The 24,437-nt window shown below is 42.5% G+C and overlaps 1 protein-coding gene across 11 annotated transcripts in view; it reads right to left on the bottom strand.

Annotated features, from left to right (window-relative positions):
* Positions 1–24,437, bottom strand: part of LOC147339893 (choline-phosphate cytidylyltransferase B-like) — a 208,226-nt gene that overhangs the window by 158,273 nt on the left and 25,516 nt on the right. Inside the window, exons 5-6 of one of the 11 annotated variants that reach the window (XR_015159673.1) lie at positions 11,461–11,515; positions 10,227–10,937 (exon numbers count right to left, since the gene is read on the bottom strand). The exons of 6 other annotated variants lie outside the window; for them this stretch is intronic. The gene's annotated coding sequence lies outside the window, so the exon portion shown is untranslated. Of the gene's footprint in view, positions 1–1,368; positions 1,392–10,226; positions 10,938–11,460; positions 11,516–17,392; positions 17,656–24,437 lie in introns of those variants that run through there. 4 more of the 11 variants (XR_015159675.1, XR_015159668.1, XR_015159665.1 and 1 more) reach the window with 4 other exon arrangements.

Raw genomic sequence — 24,437 nt, 5'->3', positions numbered from 1 at the left:
ACACCCACCAAGTAGACAGAGCCACCAAGTACCAGGCGCCATGTTAGCTCCTAAAGGTCTAAAGAGAAAATGCCTGGGTCCTGCCACCAGGGAAGCAAGTCTAGGCGGCTGAGCTCAGGAGGAGGGGAGCCATGCGTGACTGCATCCCTGGAGGATGCACTCTGAGCCTCTGGGTTCCTGTGGCTCAGAGGATGAACCAGCATCACCAGGAAACAAAAGCTGCTTCCAGCACGCTCCCTACCCTCCTCATTGCGGGCCTGAAAACCACAATGGGGATAAAAAAAGACTTAGATAAGGTTCCAGAAAACCTCTGGCCACCCCTCCCCTTGAAGAACAAAGCTCTGATTTACAGCTCTGATTTTTCAGGGAGACCCTCGAACTGTCATGTCAGCCAAATTTCTCTGAATTTTAGACGCCCCCGGGTTGGGTTGCTGTTTTGAATTAGTTCCTCTTGCCAAGGGATATAAGAAAAGGCTCCCAAAGGAAGCCTGCAAAAACAGCTCATTACTGTGCGATCCACTCCCCTGCCACCTCGCAGAAGATGCAAGCGAAGAGCTCTGTTGCCACCGTCTGATAACAGAGGTGGTGGCCTGAATACTAACCAGAAAGCCGAAGAGAAGGAAATGTTTTCTGAGAAAATATGTCTTTTCTGGAGGTAGAAAAACAACAAGACACACACACACACACAAACCCACTGCTCTTGGTTTGCAAATTCCAAGTGGGGAATGCTGCCAGTATCTTGTGAAGGACTAGGAAGGTGAGGTCTGGGGGCCTGGTTTCTAGAAGCTGTTTTCAATGCCTTCCTTCTGCTGCTCACACACAGGGCATTCAGTTTGTTCAAATGAGTGCAAACAAAGGAATACATTTGTTTGGGCAGGCTTCATTATACGCTAATTAATGTAAATCTCACCCACAGAGAGGAACCTAAATAAATAGCTAGAGTAATTAAAGTTAAGGGGGGTTGTTCTGTTTTGTTTGAAAGGGGGTTAGTTAGGGGTGTGTCTGAAAAAGGTTCAGATTTGAGGGAGTTTTAGGAATGGATTTTTGTATAATAATCTTTCAGAAGAATGGACTACCTATATTAGCCAGGTGGCGGTCCCTAATCCAGGTCAGTAGCATCCATTGCAAACAAAAACACTATGTTCCCACAAGGAGTTTGGGAAACAAAGAGACCAACGTTAAGTACCGGAGCTGCAAAAATGTTAGAGAAGAAAGGCCTAAAACAATGCAGGGGAAGATAATTAAATCATTAAAGCACTGTCACATTGAAATAACCGGACCAGCAGAGCTGAAAGATCAAAGCTGAGTTTATTACTCACCAAGCGAGCTCAGTCAGTCTCTCCACATCTCCCCAAGCAGAAAGAGGAATTTTTCTCAAATAACGCAGGATTCTGAAAAGCATTATTTGATTGGCTAAGACTGCGATTATCAATTCTCTTTAGGGATCGATCATTGCTTAATTTAGGTCACAAAAGCACAGGCAAAATTCTCAAAGTGGTCCAAGATCTGTCGCATTTGGGTTTGGTCTGATACAGGAATAGGCAGCAGTCACCTGAATAATAAAATTCCCCCCTAAATAAAAATCAAATCCTGAGCAATGGCTAGCCATTTCCAAGTTGTATTTTTCAAGTTACCCTAATGATACAGGAAGGCATATCTAATGAACATAAACATTTCTTTGACTTGCATGGCAATTAATGCCATGCTTCCCTCCATCCGTGACATATCCAAACTTCCTCGTGAGGGACCCAAACATACAAAGATCTCAGATGAAGAGGGATTAGCAAGTGAAAAGGCCTAGGAGCTGAAATGAGCCTGGTGTTTTTGATAAACAGCAAGAAGGCCAGTGTGGCTAGATCAAAGTCAGGGAGAGAGGAGAGTGATAAGAAATAGGTAGGATCCAGATCTGCCCAGGACATGGTAGGACATGGATGTGACGTTCATTCCAAATGTGATGGAAATCCACTGAAGAATTGTGAGCAGGGAAGTGTCATCATTTGATTTACAACTTGTAACAGGTTACCATGTCTGATGTGTGAAGAAGATTCTCTAGGCAAGTAAAAAGTAGAAGTAGAGCCATTCAGAGGCCAACTGTGCTAGTCCAGGACTTGATGGCAGCCTGGGTGGGGGATAATGGGAAATGATGGATAAAAAGTCAGATTTGTGATCTATTTTGAAAGTAGAGCTGACAACAATGGAATGAGGAAGTGAGGGTAGGAGGAAAGCAGGGAATTAACATGATTTCTGGATTTTCAGCCAGAGCACCTTTAAGAACGGTGAACACTGGAAAAGTAAAGGCTTTACAGGACCACTGGACGTTCAGATGTGAACACAGTGAAGTTGGAGATGCAGGTGACACATCCAAGTTAAAGGCATATCAGCAGCTGGATGTGTCGATTAGAAGCTCAAATGAAAGGCAGAGATATAAACTGGAATCCTTAGTATATAGGGCTCATATAAAGTCATGGGACTGGTTGAGGCCATTTAGAGAGCAAATATTGATAAAGAAAACAAAGAGAGGAAGCAAGGGGGGAGGAGGAGGAGAGAGAAAGGGAGGAAAGGAGAAGAAGAAATAGCAGAGGACTGAGCCATGACAAGATGGAGAGGTCATGTTGTGGTCGTCTGTTTAGATGGCAAATATCACAGCAGTTCCTGTACTGGTGGAGAGAGGAGAGAATTTATGGTGCACAAGTAAGGAAAATAAGTAAAGGAATCAAGTCCTCAGGTAGTTGAAAAGGGATGGTGGCAGATGCAGAGGGGACAGGTTGACCCAGAGAGGGGCAGTAACAGACTAGTTGTGAAAGGAGGGAAGGAAAATATAAGCGTATAGATGCCTACAAGCAGCCAAGTCTGCTTTGTGTTGGCAGGAAAGAGGCGGTTCTTTTCTGAGCACTTCCATTCGATCAGCAAACTAAAAAATAAGTGAAGGAGTCTCTGGGCCTAGAAAAGAAATCAATGGTCTCAAAGGCCCTTGCTGAATCATCTAACTTTGGGGAAAACAAAACCAAACTTTAAGTTCCACCCTGATGCTCTGGACCGGTTGCATCTATCTGGGACTTATCACTCCCTGCCCAGAAACCTCCCACTCCCTACCCCTGCCCAGGACTTATCAACCTTCCCCAGGGGACTTATCACCCCCTGCCTAAAACCTCCCACCCCCTGTTCAACTACAAATGCCATCTCAACTAAAGATTACTCAAAACTTCTCGCCTGACTAACGTTTTCCTTATCGCTTCCACAAACCTCCCTTTAAATATGAAGCCTCCCTGATCTCTCTCACTCTCCTCCTTGCCTAAATAAAGGTAACCTACCTCTGTTGAGGTCGTCTCTCCTTCTTTTCTGCCTCGGCCCGAAGTATACCTTACAATAAGATCATTAAGAAGAGGGCGATTTGACAACAGGCAGTGGAAGAAGGAGTTTTTGAGAAGAGGTCTGATGTGGTTGTCTCTGAGGATGGGAGAGAGGATGGAGCGGGGAAATACCCCACAATGCTCAAAAAGCTGAAATTTAGAGTCATGGATCTGAAATGAGGCCAGGAGCGGGGCTGGGTGTTTTTCTCCAATGACATTTGGCTCCTCAGAAGTAAGATGGGCTGAGATTTTGGTTGAACCTGGGTCTGGGGAATCAAGTAACTTAGAGGCCAAAGGTCTGAAGAGGAGATCTCCTGGGATGGCAAAGCTGCAGGAGAGTCAGCCCCGGACTAGTAGTGGAGGGGGTGGGGAGGAAAGAGCCGTGGGCTGAAATTGCCATCAAAATGAGGAGGCAACTGGAATGTCAGCAGGTGCAACACAAGGTCAGTTATAGAAGGCGAGCCTAGTAATATGGTGGCATGTGTGTCAAAGGAGCTCAGTGTTTGAGGAGAGAGGCAGGAAGAGCAGGGTCTAGAAAGGAGATCGGTTAGACCAGTGGTTCTCAGCCAGGGGCAATGCCCACCCCACCACCACAGGGATTGTGGCAATGTCTGGAGACATTTTTGGTTGTCACAGCTGCAGGAGAGAGACAGTACCCATGGCTTTTAGTGGAGAAAAGGCAGGGAGGCTGCTAAACCTTCCGGAGGGCGCAGCAAAGAATGATCCCGCCCAAAGTATTGATGGTGCTAAGGTTGAGAAACCCCAGTTAGATCCAGAAGGTAAAGGGAATGTTCCTTGCAGGGGTTTCCCAGCATGGAGTGGAAGGGCTTGATGAGGGAAGAGGCTGTGGGAAGCTGAGCTGGTGGAGGAGACCAAGTCCTATGGGGAAAAGGTGTGGGCAGTCCCAGGGACTTGGAAGATTGGCTACTGGTGGTGACTGAAAGATGTAAGACATCTTCTGTAAGAAAGATGAGAGATGTAAGACATCATGGGCTTGGTCCTGAGAAGGAGAGAGAAGAGTGATTCCAGTCACGGCTTTCTTTGCAAAGTTGTGAATGGACGTGAGGAGGGTGCACCCCTGGGTCCTGCCATTGGCCCTTTGGCAGCCAGAGGGGGAGTCTTAACCAGGGCTTCACTGAACTTTCAAATCTAGCCCATGAAAAGAACAGAGAGTTATACTGCAGAGTATCAAGACAGATGCCTATAAATGGGCAAAATCTCAAAGTCATAAAATTCTATATTAAAATGTCACATTTTGAAAATGATGGAAACCGAATATGTGTGGTGTGATAAAAAAAGAAATTTGTAAAGTATTACTGTGCCAGATGAATGTACCTTAAACGTGTCATTTACATTTTGACAGTTTCAAATGCTCCCTTTCTATTCCCTCCTTTGTGCTAGAACACTGCAAATTCAGGGGAATTTGTGGCTCTTGGTGTTGAAAGACATTCTGTTCTATTTTCATAGAATTATCAACTTGAAGAAAAATCTACAGATTTCTTAGAAATATTTTTCCAGAAGTACATGAATAATTTCACTGAGTTTTTTTAAGTGAAAATAATGTTAATGGATACCCACTTTGCGTCAAAAACTGTGACCCAAAGGAATACAGTATTGATAGTTTAATTATAGCATTTCTAGTTATTTCATTGATACCTATCTTAATTCTCTCATGCCAAACTGAAAGGCTCAAAAGTTTAAAATGATTATTCAATTCAACTGCAATGTTTTAAAATTTAAGAGAATTTAAAAATTTTCCCATGAAGTAAATGCTACTTCAAATTAAAAATATATCTGTGGTCTAATTAAAAACTGGTTACACTTTTTACACTAACAATGAAATATCAGAATGTTAAAAAAAAAAAAATACCTTTTAAAATAGCACCAAAAAAAAAACCCCTAGGAATAAATCTGACCAAGTAGGTGAAAGATGTATAACCTAAAAACTATAAAACATTAATAAAGAAAATTAAAGAGGATTCAAAGACATGGAAAGATATCCTGTCCAAAGTGAGGTTGAGAAACCCAAGTTAGATCTGAAAGGTAAAAGGAATGTTCCTTACAGGGGTTTCCCAGCGTGGTGTGGAAGGGCTCAATGAGGGAAGAGGCTAGAACAAATAATTCTAAAATATATATGGAACCATAAAAGACACAGAATTGCCAAAACAATCCTTGGGGTGGGGGAGAGGGATCAAAGCGGGAGGTATAACTCTCCCAGACTTCAGAAAATACTATGAAGCTACCGTAATCAAAACAGTGTAGTGCTGGTATAAAAACAGATATACAGATCAATGGAACAGAATAGAGAGCCCAGAAATAAGCCCACACACCTATGGTCAATTAATCTTCGATAAAGGAGGGAAGAACATACAATGGAGAAAAAGACAGTATCTTCAACAAGTGTTATCGGTAAAGTTGGACAGCTGCATGTAAATCAACGAAGGTAGAACACACCCTCATACCATGCACAAAAATGAACTCGTTTGAGGCTTAAAGACTCAAACATAAGATGACACCATAAAACTCCTAGAAGAGAGCACAGACAAAACATTCTCTGACATAACTGTATCAATGTTTTCTTAGGTCAGTCACCCAAGGCAATAGAAATAAAAACAAAAATAAACAAAAGGGGCTTAATTAAACTTATGAGCTTTTTTGCACAGCAAAGGAAAACATAAGAAAAGACAACCTACAGAATGGGAGAAAATATTGCAAATGATGCAACAGATAAGGGCTTAATTTCTAAAATATACAAATAGCTTGTACAACTCAACAACAACAATAACAACAACAAAAACCCAATTGAAAAATGGGCAGAAGGCCTTAACAGACATTTCTTCAGAGAAGACATACAGATGGCCTTTGGCACACAAAAACATGTTCAACATCACTAATTATTAGAGAAATGTAAATCAAAACTACAATGATATATCACCTCACACCAGTCTTAATGGCCATCATCAAAAATTCTACAAATAACAAATGCTGGAAAGGATGTGGAAAAAAGGGAACAGAGGTGGTGGGAATGTAAGTTGGTACAGCCACTATGAAAAACAGTATGGAGGTTCCTCAGAAAACTAAAAACAGAATTACCATATGGTCCAACAACCCCACTCCTAGGCATATACATAGAGAAAACTGTAATTCAAAAAGATATATGCACCCCTAGTTCATAACAGCACTATTCACAATAGCCAAGACATGGAAACAACCTAACTGTCCACTGACAGATGAACGGATAAAGAAGATGTGCTTCACATATACAATGGAATACTACTCAGCCATAAACAAGAAGAAATACTGCCATTGGCAGCAACATGGATGCAACTAGAGATTATCAGACTAAGTGAAATAAGTCAGAAAGAGAAGGATAAATACCATACAATAGCACTTACATGTGGAATCTAAAATATGGCACAAATGAATCTATCTACAATTCAGAAACAGACTCATGGACACAGATCAGATCTATGGTTGCCAAAGAGGAGGGGGTGAGGGAGGGAAGGACTGGGACTGCAGGATTATCAGATGTAAACTACTTTATATACAGGAGAGATAAACAACAAAGTCCTACTATATAGCACAGGAAAACTATATTCAATATTGTAGTGGAAAAGAATATACAAAAAAAGAATGTGTATAACTGAGTCACTTTGTTGTACAGTAGAGATCTGCAGATCTATTATGAGTCAGACTTCAATTAAAAATAAAATTTTTTTCAAAAAGGAAAAAACATACCTGTGCTTTAAACCAGTGAATAAGATTTCAATACCAAGTATATCAACATTTAGTCAGTAGTCAAAATACTATTTAGAACCATGGATTATTTTATTGAAAGAACCAATTTGTTAAATCATGCATTGTAAATCCAGATTATTCACTAATCTTTTCATGATGAGTAAATGACCAAATGCTATCGATGGAGCTGTTTGAGTGACTGAGTTAAAATTCCACACTAGTGATTTTTAAGCTGTCCTCTTAGCTTACTTCTTCAACACCTTGTCAGGAGGTATCCTTGGTCTCAAGGGGACGTGAGTTGCACAGTGTGGACAGATCAACACAAATTCAGCAATACTACTGGGAAAACATCCTAACATTGATAATGAGTGTAAGGAAAGCAGGTGACATCTCACTTTAAAAGAGTGTTTAAATGCCAGTAAGGTGTTTTGCTCTATGTGAATGACAGTGTATCTGCAAAAAAACAAAAACAAAAACTCTGTTTCTGAGTAACTCTGTCATTGAGGATGTTCATAAATATTGGTGTAGGGAACCTCTCACTGAGACTATCAAGCAAAGTACTTCCTGTAAGTGAAGCTGTATGCAGCTCCATTGCTTCTACCTCACAAGTAAAAATCAGGATGGAAAGGGATTGGGGTGGTTGAGTAAATATGAAAAAAGTCATTTATTCCCTTAGATAGGGAAAAAGGAAAGGGTGTGGGAGGCAAAAGAGAAAATTACTCCATCCATCTAAAACACCTTGTGTAAGGCTTTTTGCCTCTTCTTTGTATTTTTCTGTCTAATGGAAAAGTAAACAAGAAAGAAGAGAGACAGGGAAGAGCGGACGGAGGAAATAGGTAGAAAGAGAAAGGAGGAGGAGAAGTGGGAGGGGAGAGAGAAGGAGGCAGGAGAAAGAGATGCTGGCAAAGGAGAGGAGAGAAGATGCTGTGTCATCCCACCCCACCCCAGCCCCCACCGACTCATCCCCTGGCAGCTGATGGAGACCCAGGCTGAGAGGAAAGCTGTGGTCCTGTTGCGAATGAAGAAGCTATGAGGACTTTAAATCAAAGCCAAGTCACAGAGCAGTAAAGCCAGGAGGAACTCAGGGAGTTCAGCACCACAGCAAGCAGATGAGAAAAAGGAGCCAAAGGTTTCCCTTTCTAAAGATGTACAAGTCAAGAGAGAGGATACCCAGACATTATCCCAGTGATCAAACGGTACACAAAGGAACTGTTTTAACTTAGGCTAGCTAACTATGGTCTTCTCTGGTGGCTCAGTCAGTAAAGATTCTGCCTGCAATGCGGGAGACCTGGGTTCAATCCCTGGGTCAGGAAGATCCCCTTGAGAAGGAAATGGCAACCCACTCCAGTATCTTTGTCTGGAGAATCCCATGGAGAGAGGAGCCTGGTGGGCTACAGTCATGGGGTCACAAAGAGTCAGACACGACAGACTGACTCACACACTTAGAATAACTTTACAATTTGCAATTAAATAGCCTTTTCAGGAGAAGGCAATGGCACCCCATTCCAGTACTCTTGCCTGGAAAGTCCCATGGACGGAGGAGCCTGGTAGGCTGCAGTCCATGGGGTCGCTAAGAGTCGGGTACGACTGAGCAACTTCACTTTCACTTTTCACTTTCATGCATCAGAAAAGGAAATGGCAACCCACTCCAGTATTCTTGCCTGGAGAATCCCAGGGACGGCAGAGCCTGGTGGGCTGCCTCTATGGGGTTGCACAGAGTCAGACACGACTGAAGCGACTTAGCAGCAGCAGTCTTTTTCAATGTTGTGTCTTTTATAATACAAGTTGACTACAGAGATGCACGTTTGATAATTAGACTATAGAAAATGCACAGTTATTCATTTTGGGGAGAGAATTTAAGCAGAAAATACTATCCAAGCTTTAGGAGAACTGTCGTCCCAGCTGCTCTGGGACTCAGTCACATTCAATAGATGTTTGTTAAAAGGATCGATAAAAGAATTGTTAAAAGATAAACTGAGGTGTATTAAAATTTTTAAGAGCTTATCTGAGCAAAAATCAATTCAAATCAGATAGCATCCAATCTAGTGAAACCAAGCAGAAGCCTGTGGGGCCCTTCCTGGTACAAATACTTTCTTTGTCCCCTTTTCTTACTTGAAGGAAAAAAAGGCTCCAGCCTCCTAGACCTTCCCTGAGTTCCAAAGGGCAGATTCAAAGGGTTGCTAATCAGTAAGTGAGACAAAGGCGGAGCCCTCAAGAAATTATATTATAGCAATGAAAGCTGGGTCCTTGGTTCCTCCTCAGCAGATATACGCAGCATCTATCTCTGAGTTCTGCAGGAACTACAGCCCCACCCAGGTGGAGGATGGAAACTTCAGGCTGAGCACAGGATTTCTGGAGTACTGCCCTATTACCTCATCACCAACCAATCAGGAGAAAGTTACATATCCTGAAGCCCTTACCCCAAATTTGCTTTAAAAACTCTTCCCCTAAAACCACTGTAAGCAGTTAGGGTAGGGGTCCCCAGAGAAAGAGAACCAGACGTGGCTTTCTTGACATGAGAGAAGCCATTTTTGGCCTAAGTCATTTTGTGATCTAAGCCTGGCCACAATGCTTGCCCTTGAAAAGGCCTCGTAATTCATGATTGTAAGGGAAGTGAGGGGATGCAGGAACAAAGGAAAATCAGTCAAGAAACAATATTTCAGCAATAAAACAGAGTCCCAGTTCCTCTTTAAGGAATATATACAACAATCTGATACATTATCTTTGAGTTCTGTGGGAACTAAGGCCCCCAGCCAGATGGAGGATGGAATGAAGATGTTGACCTTTTCTGATCCTTAAGACTTCAGTCACCTAAAGCTTGAACTCTGTCAACCCTTGCCCCAATGCTATGCTGAATTCTCCTCTGCCCAAAACCCTTCACAAATATGCATTGACCCTTAGCTTAAAATCTCCCCAGTTTTGGTGTCTAGGGAAGCAGCTTTGGAAACAATCCCTGGTGTTCTCCTTATTTGCTGCAAGTAATAAATCCTTCCTTCTCCTGCTCTTTGGCTTGGTTGTGTCTTTTGGCTCAATACCCACCAAGAGGTAAACCCAGTTTTTCAGGTAACACCACCAGGGAGTTCACATTTTTTTTAAGATATATTTATTTAATTTTTGGCTGCACTGGGTCTTCATCACTGTGTGGACTATTCTCTAGTTGCAGAGAGCACAGGCTTCTCAATGTGGTGGCTTCTCTTGTTGCAAGCTATGGGCTCTAGACTCATGGGCCTCAGGAGTTATGGCTCAAGGGCTCCAGAGTGTGGGCTCAGTAGTTGTGGTGCATCAGCTTAGTTGCTCTGCAGCACATGGGACCTTCCCTGACCAGGGACTGAACTGATACCCTCTGCACTGAAAGGTAGATTCTTAACCACTAGCCCACCAGGGATGGAGAAGGAAATGGCAACCCACTCCAGTATTCTTGCCTGGAGAATCCCATGGACAGAGAAGCCTGGCAGGCTGTAGTCCACAGGGTAACACAGAATCAGACAAGACTTAGTGAATAAACAACAGACCACCAGGGAAGCCCCAGAGTTTTTAAAACATGAGCTTCCCATTCTCTTGGCCTTGCAATAAATGTTTCTCTGCTTCAAACTCCAACATTTTGGTTTGACCTCATTTTGTGTAGGGTACACAAAGTTGCACTTGGCAACAGTTTCATTTCTGGGAGAGCGGAAGCTGTAAATAAAGTCTCAAATTAGGGATGGGGGTTTTATCATAAGCCACTCCATTTTGTGCCTGTTGTCTTGTTTTGGGAACAATCCCCGGTGTTCTCCTTACTTGCTGCAAGTAACAAATCCTTGATGCATGGGTAAATGAATGAACCGATATGAGCAGGCTGGTCTCAGACACCTGAAAGTTTCAGAAAATGTGTGTTAAGATTGAAAAAGTAAACTCTGAAAAGAGAAAAACGAAGGTTACAAACTAAGAGAAAATGCGTCTTCCTGCGGCTGAGAGTCATTCAGCTTTTAATGGAAGATTATATGCATATTTATATAGAACTAAACTCATGGACTTGACAGCTTAATTTACAGAGTTTTCTTCTCACCACTATGTTTCTTTGGAAATTTGCTAAACAAGAACTAAATGCCCAAATGTATGCACTGTGGCATTTCTGATGTTGAATGACAATGAGTAACCTCTGTGGCATAGTGTGATAGGCATTTCCTCCTAGGAAATCTTTCTAGGATGTAAAACTTGCATCCCATTTGTGGTGCTTGAGACAGAGTGATTTGCCCTCCATTAAACATGCTTTGCAGTTAATCCTCTCAAAAGTGCATTCATAAGCCAACTGAAGAGCTCTGTGCATTAAGAGATTTGGTCAACGACCATGTTTTAATGACCATCAGCTCACCAAGTAGTGGAGTTCTTTTACCTGCAAATTTCCCCTGATAGGTCTTGCTTTAAATATGCAGGCACAGGGAGATGAGCTGGGGAGCCAAGCCAAGAGGAAAGAGTGTGAATTATCAGCACATCAGAGCCTTGGAAATTGGCAAGCTCGCTTCATAAGTAGAAATATCCCTTAGCAGAGGCCATCTGTCTCATACTCCATGTTGAGTCTTTTACCTGTCCTTTTTAAGTAACAAAATATGGCACAGCAGGAACTTAGCCCCCAAAGGACAAGTCTTCTAGAATAAATTAATGACTCCATCTAAAAGGACTCCAAGTACTGGGTATTAGTTGGGAACAAGAAAGACTGTCCCTACCATACCCTTCAAACCTGATTCAGCATTTTCTCACCACACATGCCTCCACCACTACGAAATACCCAAGCTCAACTTGGTCTTCTCTGGCATTATTTTTGTAATCTTTCTTTGCTGTTGTTTAGTCACTAAGTCATGTCCGACTCTGGGCTTCCCTGTCCTTCACTACCTCCCAGAGTTTGCTCAAACTCATGTCCATCGAGTCAGTGATGCTATCTAACCATCTCATCTTCTGCCACTCCCTTCTTTTTATATTTCTTTAGTGTTGGTCAAATAGTTCCATATCTTGTGGAAAAACCTGAATGAATATTTCAGCCAACCCAGTACACACTCAATTATGCCAATAATAACAACAGCTGTCTATTACTATAATTATATAACTATAATTATCCTATGGGATTGTCAAACCTCAAAGACAGAGGTTTTAAGAGCATGAAAAAGAATGACTCCCCATTAAAATGCCACTGTTATTATTGTTTTATTGTGTTTTTAGCACTGATGCTCCAGATCCCATTACTAGAAATGGTGACTGAACTGATCTAGGTGGAATCTGGGTACTGGGATGTTTTTAATCTCTCCCAGTGATCCCAGGGTTGAAAACTACTGACATACCACAACCTCCCTCATTTTACAGATGAGGAGCCTGAATCCAGAAAAGCTTAACTGAGCTCCTCGGGGTCACATGGCTATTTGGTACTGTCAAAGAAGAAACACAGCTGGACGGTAGTTAAATCAGTAAAAGCAGAATTTGTTCAGGACTGTTGCAAGAGGGGGAAAAGAGACCTCAATATAGAACTAGGCTTGATTCTGAATACAGCATGGGCAAAGGGAATTTGTAGCCAAGGAACAGGGAGGGAGTCAGTGCATGGAAAATTACTAAGAGAAACATCAGGGTAAGGAGAGGAAGGGCTAGTTCTAGCTAAACCCATCTGACAGGATACTTGCTGAAGACAGAGCAGAGTGGTCATACATCACGGGGAGGATGATTAAGGATGATGAACCTGATCATATATGGAGCGTGATCTCTGATCAGGAACTGAAGGTGGGAAGGGATGGCTCTGGCTAAAATGACTTGGCAGGGTTCTTCCCCAAAACTGGAAGTACAAGGTGGGTCTATAAGAAGGGAGAGGAGACTGACTACAGTTTGGTCAAGCAAAGACTCTTCCTCAGCATGCCACAGCTTCAAGTCCAGTACTGGTATCCTACATTGCTTATGACCCTAACGTGTCTTCTCAGTAAGGTTCTATCTGACAACACATTACTTATCTTCTAAACTAGGTATTTTTCACCTACAGGAAGGCCTTGGAAAGTAAGAAAGGTGGCCAGTCCTTGGGTGGTAGGTAACCCCTGAAGGGCAACAGAGTCCTCAGTCTAGGGAACCTAAGAAGGGTCTAGGACCCAAAGATGATTTTTTGGTCATGGCCAGTAAAGCACTAGTGGCTTGAATGTTAACACCAGAAGCACGTGTGTCCCAGGGCTGTCCTGGTGCAGGCTTCCCTGCCTGGCAAACAACACAATGGCAGTTAGGAAATGGACAAGAAAAGCAATGCTTACTAGAGCCTGTTCAGTATCTAGGCCTTGTCTTTGTTCATTTCCATTTCTCTTCATTCTGGACTATGGATGTTAAAGTATGAAAGGTGAAATCTTAAACACAAATCCGGTGATGTGGCAGCCTCACCCCAGTGCAGGCCTATTCCCGCCTCCAGGCTTTGATCATACTCCCTCCCTTTCCAATAGCACACTCCCACCTCCTCCTGCTTCCTCCCTATGCAAAATTCTAACCATTCATCAAGGTCCTCTTTTGTCTTAACAAGCTCTACCTTGAAAATTTTCTTATGCCTGTGAACTATCACACTGAGTCAATATCACACAGTTCAATATTTAATCCAATTTAGAAACTCAATTATGAGCTCCTAAGGGTAGGGAACTGCAGGAACATTTTTCTGTTTCTAATACAACACTAGAATAGGCTGAGCACATATCAGAGTCTTGAAAACAGCTCTGGTTTAGTTTATTTGGGGATTACTACTTCTCAAGGGGGATGTAAAGGGTGGGATAGTGAAGGACAGAGTATTATGGTGAAGCTAGGAATAAAAAACTTAATAGGTAGATAAGCATTATAAGAATAGATTGAGGAGGAACCAATATAATGAGGAGGAAATAAGCATGTAAAGAGACAAAACCTCTACTCCAGGGAGCAAAAGTGGGCCTCCTGGAGATGAGCATGGAATGGAAAAAGAGTCCTTAAAACCCTCATTCTCAATTCACACAGAAAATATACAAGGAGAGCAGAGAAAGTGCTTTCTTCCCTTTGAATTCCAGAGGGAAAATTCATTTACTGTCTGTAATAGTTACTTCCCTGGTGGCTCAGACGGTAAAGCATCTGTCTACAATGCGGGAGACCCAGGTTCGATCCCTGGGTGGGGAAGATCCCCTGGAGAAGGAAATGGCAATCCACTCCAGTACTATTGCCTGGAAAATCCCATGGACAGAGGAGCCTGACAGGCTACAGTCCATGGGGTTGCAAAGAGTCGGACACGAATAGTTTGGATTATTGCTCAACAAATAATCCTTCCCCTCCTTGTCTCCCAGCCAACTGTGGACTCCCTATACTTCCTTGCCTCCTTGATGTTAGACTTCACCATGTGACTTGCCTTGAACAATGGCATGTCAGAAGACGTGATGCAACCAAGGCCTTGCATGTTGGGCAAATGTGCCTGTGTCATTGGGCTTGGCTTTTTCATTCCAATACTCATCAATGGAAAGACCATGCCACAACAGCCACCACAACTTTAGCCTGGGCCCCATAAAGACATACCTGGAGCACACCTAAACCCAACCCTCAACTTGGAGCCCAGTCCAGCCAACTCACAGCTTGAAGAACAGCCACCTGGCCTTAATCAGCCAAACCATAATGAACTTTCAGACCTCTGCTGCTGCTGCTGCTGCTGCTGAGGCTAAGTCGCTTCAGTCACGTCCGACTGTGCAACCCCATAGACGGCAGCCCACGTCCCTGAAATTCTCCAGGCAAGAACACTGGAGTGGGGTGCCATTTCCTTCTCCAGTGTATGAAAGCGAAAGGTGAAAGAAAGTGAAGTCGCTCAGTCGTGTCTGACTCTCAGCAACCCCGTGGACTACAGCCCACCAGGCTCCTCCGTCCATGGGATTTTCCAGGCAAGAGGACTGGAGTGGGGTGCCATTGCCTTCTCCGGCAGACCTCTGAACAGGAGAATAGGTGCTTGTTGTTATTAGGCACTGAGTTTAGGGGGTGTCTGTTGTACAACATTGTTGTGATAGCAGTTGGGTAATACACCTTACATAGTCTGAAGGGGAACACTGGGTTCAATGCACTGAAAAGGAATAACACAGATAAATTCATTATCTGAGTCTCACACACCTGGTTTTATAGCTTACATGACTCATGGTCCTCTAAGTTAGAGCCAGCTACAAACAAAGGTCTATGAGGGAGAAAATATCTTCCTGTTCTTATGAGCATTTTCTTCAGTATTAGCTCCAAAACTTCTACAGAAAGGAGCTTTAGAGAGATAATAAGTGGGGGTGGGAGTGGGCTGCAGAGAGCATAAATCTCTATTTGCAAAACATTTTAACTGAAAAACGCAACTCTCCTCCACATCAAAGATGGGAGGTGGACAATGGCAATGAGGAGGGAGGTTGGGAAAAGTCCAGATGCTACCCTTTGGGTCATGTGTTTCTTCCTCCATAAGCACACACAGGTTTCAACAAGATTCGTCTGATCCTAGAACAAAGTACCACACTCACAATGTTCTATTTTAGGGTTTGAAGAAGCTAAAAGTCATAGGGAAAACAAGAAGGGAGGAAAAATTGAAGGTAAAGATTAAAAAAACTAAAGCATTTAGAACTTTGACTCATTGGAAAAGACCCTGATGCTGGGAAAGATTGAGGGCAGGAGGAGAAGGGGATGACAGAGGATGAGATGATTGGATGGCATCACCGACTCAATGGACATGGGTTTGAGCAAGCTCTGGGAGTTGGTGATGGACAGGGAAGCCTGGAATGCTGCAGTCCATGAGGTCACAGAGAGTTGAACATAACTGAGTGACTGAATTGAACTGAACTGAACTGAACTGAATTGAATTGATTCTGAATTGATTCAGAACCTTAATATCCCTGCTCAGTAATATACCAAAGCACCTTTAAATATATATATGTATATATATGTATACACACACACAGACATACATAAACGCATATATAATGTTTCAAAATATAATGTTCATGATTGAACATCTCTATATGTATATATGCATTTATATGTTTATGCATTTACATGTATATATAAAGAGAAAACTCTTCCTCCCACCCTGTCCCATATTAGTCTAGTTGCCCATCTCCTAAAGCCCACAGGTAATCATTTTTATTAATTTCTAAAATATATTTCCAGAATTTCTTTAGGCAAATAGAAATATTATACTCTAATTTTCTCATTTTTAACATAGAAGATAGCATAGTATACCCACCATTCTGTACCTTTTTTTTTCACTTCATAATATGTCCTAGAGATCTATCCATTTCAGGACACAGAGAACTTTCTCATCATTTTTAATAGCCACATAATATTCCATTCCTTGATTGTTACTGTGGACTTCTGAACTTCCAATAACACTGTGTTATTGCTTGAGTGATTACAAGTTTTATATTTCTTAGAGATAAATGGTTTATCAGTACATTTATTATAAATGGGATAATAATGATTCAAACTGAAAATGTGGTAATTACAGGATGAGTTTTATGGTGTCTGAAAACAATTATGAGATGCTGGGAACCTCAATAAAAAAAATTCAAGAATCCCAAAGACTTCTTGGCAGAAAATGTGAATTTAGGAGTAAGAAACTCCTCTGGGAGGACCAGCATTACAAAACAGAAGAAGAGTGGACCCATAGTAATGAAATGCCCACAAGATGTGAGCTAAAACATCTTGTCCTTAGGTTTTAAATCTTTGCCTAGGGAGCAAAGTACATTGAGCAAAGCAAAGTCCTGCCTTCTGTTTCTATTAGAGTTCTGCGGATTTGACTGTTTTCACAAGTCTTTGGGGGCCATGTTTTCTCTTGTTCTATCATCTCCAGGGCTGGGATCCAGGTCTGGATTTGTCTGTTTAAACTTGAACTTTCATGATACAAGTGAATTTATTTACAGAACAGAAACAGATTTAGAGAACGAACTTATGGTTACCAGAGGGGAAGGATGAGGTGGAGGGATAATTAGGGAGTTTGGGATGGACATGTACACACTGTTATATTTAAAATAGATAACCAACAAGGACCTACTGTATAGCACAGAGAATTCCATTCAATACTCTGTAACAACCTAATTGGGAAAAGAACTTGAAAAAGAACAGATATATGTATATGTGTAACTCAATTGTTCTGCTGTACACCTGAAATAAAACAACACTGTTAATCAACTACACTCCAATATAAAATAATTTTTTTTAAAAACTCTTTTATAAGATCAGATTCCTTGCTTTTCAGAAATTGTGAGGCTTTTAAAATTATATATAATTTTATTTATTTATTGACTGTGGTGTGTCTTTGCTGCTGCACGTGGGCTTTTTCTAGTTGGGGGGGCTACCCTTCATTGTGGTGCATGGACTTCTCATTACAGTGGCTTCTCCTGTTGCAGAACACGGGCTCTAGGGCATTGGGCTCAGCAGTTGCCACTCAGGGGCTCAGTAGTTGCAGTTCCTGGGCTCCAGAGCACATGCTCAATAGTTGTGGTGCCTGGGCCTGGCTGCTTGGCAGCACATGGGATCTTCTCAGACCAGGGATCAAACCCATGCCTTCTGCATTGGCAGGCAGATTCTTCTCCACTGAGCCACCGCAGAAACCCTGTGAGGTTTTTGAACTCTTTTATAAAGTTGTTCTTCATTTTGGTGATTCATTTGAGCAAGTGAAACAGACTATTTCTGTGATCTAAATTTGCTGTTTATCATGTCTCCCTAGGACTTGTGGATCCTAGAGCATCCACGGATGGTCTATTCCCTAAACTAATATGCAAATGTGTATATGTGTATATATGCATGTATATACACACACCTCCCTTCATGGTCATCACCTTTCATACAAGTTACTTAAACCACTTTCTGAACCACTGTCAGTCATGGGCTAGAGTTCAGCATGAATTCCACCATGTCACATGGGATGAGTTGAGGAATAGGCTTTACTGTGGTAGATAAAGGGAAATGTACAAACCAGGGTCAGGAAAAAGGAATCCACAAGCCCCCTATCCTCCTATTATTCCATAGAGAGACATGCAGAGTCTTGGACAGTCTGCCAAATCTGCAGCACGGGTTTATATTTCACTAGAGCAGGGATTCTAAACCAGGAATGAATTGTGCCTTGGGGTCATTTGGTAGTGTCTGGAGACAGTTTTGATTGTTACAACTGTAAGGGGTGCTTTTAGCACCTAGTGGCTAAATGCCAGAGTTACTGTTAATCATCCTACAATAGACAGGTATGTTCTGTTGGTGTCAATAGTACTGATGCTAACAAACCCTACACTAAAGGGACTTTCCCAATATGGAGGTCTTTCTCCAAGTAGATTCAGAATTCCAAGAGATCTGCTCTGCTAATCTTGCATCCTACAGTAAGACAAGCACATTCCTACCTTCTGATATTGCTGCTGTTGTTGTTTAGTCACTAAGTCATGTCCAACTCTTTGCAACCCCATGGACTGTAGCCCCCCAGGCTCCTCTGTCCATGGGATTTCCCAGGCAAGAATACCAGAGTGGGTTGCCATTTCCTCCTCCAAGGGATCCTCCCAACCCAGGGATCTAACCTGCATCTCCTGCATCGCAACTGGATTCTTTACCACTGAACCACCAGGGAAGCCCCCCTCTGATTTTAGTTCTCCCAAAAGCAGAACCTGAGACAAGGCTCTCATGACATGGCTTGCATATAGTTTACTTTAGAAAGTGATCCCAAGGAAGAGAAAGAAATGAGGACATTGGGAGACTGAACCAGGGAGGATAGAAAGCCAGTCTAAGGGCACATTATTAAGGCACCATCACTGTGAGCAACTGGAGCTCAGTCTTCCTGGAGATTCCCTGAGGGGCCGTGTAGAATGCACCTCAGGATCATCGGCCCTAGGGACTAACATTTATCTACTGACTGCCATTCCATCCAGCGGCCAAGGATTGTCCTATGGGAGCTAACGCCCTTAAGGTCTGTGCATACCGTCAGAACACAGGCTGCAGGGAAGCCTTGGGTCAGCTCACTGAGGCAAAATGTTGTTAGGTTCCATCTGCATAGAGCAGCTTGCCACCACAGGCAGATATGTGAGCCAAGAGGATACAGGGCTGGGCACAAGATACGTCAATACCCTCAGTGTAGCAATTTATTTTGCAGTAGGGGCCCTGCGTTAAGCTCTCCCTACTGCCCACCATTCAACCTTACAGATAGAAACAAGCAATCAAGCTGTTAGCAATTTTTCTAGCCAAGGGTAAGGCGCTAGCCTGGAGAGAGCCGAATTCTCTTTTCTGGTAATGTTCCATTTCTATCTATACTAGATTTTTTTCCCCAAGCCTCCTCAGGGGCAAGTTCAGGATGCCCCAGCTGCTCAGAGAGCATCCTGGTGGGGCTCTCTTCTCCATCCTTCATCCCTAGGGCTCCTCTTAAGGGAAGAGGGGTGGCTGTTTCAGCCACCGATGTCACCCTGCAGCACCCAGGCTTCCACTCTCACAGTGAGTCCACCACTCCAGGATATCCAAGTGTCCAACTTCTCCAAGTCCTTGTTGACTTAAGATAGACAGGGAAGCTACTGAAGCCCCAGCTGTTCCTGGGCTGAGCCCATGGGCTTGTGCTGTCAGGGCCTGTGGTGACTCAGGATGAGGCTGGTCAGCCAGTCCTTCCGTCCTCCCAAAGGATCCTGCTCTCCAGCCCTCCAGATACCTGGTCTGCACCCTCAGGAGGGTTATCTACTACTTCCAGGGTGGTCCAATGGACCTTTCTCTGCTGGACAAGAGAAATTCTCTTCACCTGCTGTGCTATGTGGATCTCTTTCTGGTTATCACCCATCATGCTAAAAGTCTCAGAACAAACTCCACACTGTCACACCTGAGAGAGAAAGAGGAGGCTCACTAGGCCAGGATCATTAAGAAAAGGCAGGGCAGAAGTGCCCTCCCTCCCATAACCTGCCTGGAGAGGCAGCCCAGGGACAGGGCAGGGGTGTACATTCCAGGAAAAAGACTCTCACCCCTTCACTCTCAATCTTAGAGCAAATATGAGAGCAAGTGGTCCTGACAGAGAGTACAAACGCACTCCTGGGCACCAAGTTGTCTAGACTTGGGTCCCAGTTATTTGCAGGAGTTGCCTGGAGCCACCAGCTGGCAGGTATATGGAGCCTCAGGGGGCCCATGGGAAGCTAAGGTCGCCTTTGTCCAGGTTTGGGAACCTCTAGTTCCATGGGAAGCTGAGCTTGGGAGCAGCAATCCCACTGGGAGAAATGGCACTGACTAAGGCTAAATCAACTATTATATATAGAAATGTAGTATTGTCAGAATGTTCCCTCGCTCTCTCTCCATTTCTGAGAAATATAATGACTCATTTCACAAATTATACAGCATGTTTCCATATTTATGTAACTTCTATTAAGAAGAAACTGGTAAGTTGCTTTTTATTTAGTTGCGCTTAGTTGTCTTTATTTAGGGACTATTATAGCCATTTGCTTTTTAACAAATGAGATGACAGGATCAGACTTATCTTTTAGAAAATAATTTTATGAACAAGGTTAGAAAAAGTATTATCGGTAAATATTAGGTACCCAGACACTCCTGCTGGGAGAAAGAGGACCCCAGTCCAGTTAGCTCACTGTAGGACACCCAGAGTCAGCCACCTGGGTCACTGTTGTACCGTCCAGCTTCCAGCAAAATACTTTGCAGAAACCACTGCAAAATACTCATGCCTTAGCAATGTCTTGGTGAACTACTTCAGCTAGCAGTTCTAATTTCATTGCTAGAAACGCCCTCACATTCATGTGCACCATTCACTTCTTTTTCTTACAACATTTTCCTTACTCTGCACATAGACACCAGCTAAAAACCTCAGCTACCTACACAGATTACAGAAAAGAATGTGACTCTTAAGTAGACAGATTTCCTAGGAAACTAGTCATATGAGCATCTAATCCCTTCAGAAACAACAAACACAAATAAATAAATAAGAGAAATTAACTATCCTTGCACAAAAATTCCACAGTAGAGGTACTGCATTGTGAAAACACAACCTAGGAGAATCAGAATGGGCTAATGCTGACTTTCAATATCAGCTGGGAAACAATGGGGATAAACTGACAAGCAAAACTGCTGCCTCTGTCCACAGTCTCTCTCCAGCCACTACTGCATCCATTCATTTTCTGCCACGATGACAGCGTGCCTCCTAATGTTTGCTTTGCCACCTTTATTTTTCCCAATCAGCTGGAGCAATCCTCTTTCAAAGAAAGTAAGAACAAATGCCTGATTAGGAAAACACAAAGAATGCTTCCTTGGTCTAGATAGACATGTGCCGTCATCAGCTCTGACAGCAGCCTTAGAAAAGGAGGCGCTAGAATGATTTCTTTCCATTCTCAGAGAGAGAGAAAGAACGAGGGTGTGGAGGAGAAGGGGAAGGTACAATTATAATTATAATGCATATTGGGGAGGCTTCCTCAAATAAATGAGGTAGCAAAAAAGATCACCATTGTGCTTGAACACAGTGGATTTCCAGTGTGTTTATAGCACAGAAGAAATAAACATGAGGAACCGCAAGTAAACAAAACTGCAAATGTCATTCGGTCCTGAGGGGTGCCGCACCCCGCCCGCACGTGGAGAGAATCGGTAATCACGTTTTCCCGCAGCCTGTGGTTAACAAATCAGATGGCAGCCCAGGGCTCCCTAGGTATCACGGTGTGCTAAAAATAACCGCCTTGCCTCCTTATGTAACCCGGAGGCAATCTCATTCCGTTTCTAAATTTAGAGCCCTCAGCAAAGGCCAGTCTGGTGGGGAAGTGGTTGGTGGTGCCAGTTAGCAGAATGACTCATAGAGCTCAGCTAATAAAAATTAAATTTATCTCTCTCTGGAATAATATATGAAGTGATACAGGTATAGGAAGCATTTCTAAGAGCCCCAAATAAGATAAAATAAGCTCCCTTATTGCAATCAGGGAGGGAGAGGATGGCTGAAATTATCTTGTATTAGAACCAAAAATCATATTATGTTTATCTGGTAATCTTATGAAGAGGAATTCTGAAAGCATCAGCTTGCAGCCACTGCTGCAGACTGTTTATACATCTGGGTCAGCAACTGGGTTCGCGTGACAATTTCTGAAGCAAAAACAAGATTTACAGACTTTGAAGTTTTCCATTAAACAGACACCCACTCTCCTTCTCTGACCCTTTCCTGCTGTTCATCTGCTGTATCAGTTCTAAAAGCAAGTTCACAACAGAACCACACACAGGGACAGCACATTACAAAAACATTTCTCCCTCATAATATACTAGGCTAAGTAATAAAATCAGCTTTGTTTCTAGTCTCTCACCACAAATTATTATTTAGCCTGGTCAAGCTTCCATTTATTCAGCCTGCACATCACCAGGAAATTCTAGTGGCCAGAACTGTTCTGCAGTAATGTTCCACAATAAAAAAAGCTCACAGTGGTGGCTGAAGTGTTACATATTCCCAAGCAGTTTCAGAATTATGACAGGACAGTTTTCTGGTTGCAAAGAAATATATTAAGGAACTTTGAAAACTGCTTGTCTGTAGATGAATGAGAGGGATTTTCCATGGGCATCAGGGTTTGAAAACCTGGGTTCAAGACCAGACTCACTCACAGTTCACTTTGGGATAATTTATTTAAACTTTCTGAGCTTCAAAAGTCCTCACCAGTAAAATGGAGCTAGTAATACTAGCAAAGTATCATAAATCAAATGAGATAATATATGCAAGAGTACTTTGGAAATTCTAAACTCTATAAAATTGTTCAGTTTTGGTTTTTTATGCACTAAAGCCTACATAGAATATAAAATTTTATCAGCATAACCCTTTCAATAACCATTCCAGAGAAATACAAATTCATTGTACTTTATGCATTTGTTCATAACAAACTTGGAGATGTGTCCAGAATAGAAGAAGACATTTGTCAAATTCATAACTTGTACTTTTGTTTAAACATCTATTCCCAAAGCTAATGATTTATTTAAATATAAGCATCTTCCCCAAGTACAGCCTATAGGGAAATGAGAAAAGAAGAAAACACAATAGTAACAACTAACACTTAATATTGTCCTTACATTATTCCAAGCTACTGCTCTGCACTGTTCTAAGTACGTTATGAAGAGCAATGCACTTAATCCTCCTAACAATCCTCTGAATTGTTGTTGTTTAGTCGCTCAGTCATGTCTGACTCTTTGTGACCCCATGGACTGTAGCATACCAGGATTCCCTGTCCTTCACCATCTCCCTGCGCTTGCTCAAACTCATATCCATTGAGTCAGTGATGCCATCCAAACATCTTGTTCTCTGTCATCCCCTTCTCCTCCTGCCTTCAATCTTTCCCAGCATCAGGGTCTTTTCTAATGAGCCAGCTCTTCACATCAGGTGGCCAAAGTATTGGAGCTTCAGCTTCAGCATCAGTCCTTCCAATGAACACCCAGGACTGATCTCCTTTAGGATGAACTGGTTGGATCTCCTTGCAGTCCAAGGGACTCTCAAGAGTCTTCTCCAACACCACAGTTCAAAAGCATCAATTCTTTGGCACTCAGCCTTCTTTATGGTCCAACTCTCACATCCATACATGACTACTGGAAAAACCATAGCTTTGACTAGATTTGGCAAAGCAATGTCTCTGCTTTTAATATGCTTTCTAGGTTTGTCAAAGTTTTTCTTCCAAGGAGTAAGTGTCTTTTAATTTCATGGCTGCAGTCACCATCTGCAGTGATTTTGGAGTCCAAAAATAAAGTCTGTCACTGTTTCCATTGTTCCTACCCTCTAAGTAGGTACTATTATTGGTTTAATTTTATAGGTGGGGAAACTGAGGTGCTGAGAGGTTAAAAATAACTTTTAACTTTTCTGAGGTTGTTCAGCATCTGAATGACAACTAAGAGTCCAAAAATCAGAGTTAAGACCTTGAGTGTGGGTGTTTAACCACTTGGCACATTGCCTGGACCTGGAATCCTGTTTTTCTCACAGTGAGGATGTAGCTTGCTGACCCTGAGTTTGATTCAAGATTCAAGAGGGTCCCAGATACTTGTCAGTATTTCCTGTTAATGGTATAGAGACACTGCCTGTGGAACTTCTTCCTCAAGGTTCACTTTAGCCAATGATAATATATGTAGTCATAACACAAAATGAAGCTCTCCCAGGCCAGCAAGACCAAACCTTTTCTTAGGATCAAAAGTAGGATGCTCTGCTGGAATCTCCTTTCTATACATCCAGTCCTCTCTCTTCTGTGAAGTTTCCCATCCTTGATGAAATAAATCAGGAATTTACAGTGTAGTGAGTGCAAGGCTTTCCACCATTCCAGAGCTGAGAAGGAACTCATCACAATAAAGCCATCCTGCACTTTCCAAGTGTGTTTCTGACTCCAGAACATCTAAAGTTCACAATGAAGAGCCAGTGTGACTAAAGTACTGAAAACA

This window comes from Bos grunniens, chromosome X, assembly GCF_055505025.1.
Source record: "Bos grunniens cultivar Pamir isolate PY7600 chromosome X, Bosgru_T2T1.0, whole genome shotgun sequence".
NCBI lineage: Eukaryota > Metazoa > Chordata > Mammalia > Artiodactyla > Bovidae > Bos > Bos grunniens.
The sequence above is the reverse complement of the archived record's forward strand: the minus strand, read 5'-3'. Positions and strand labels throughout refer to the sequence as shown.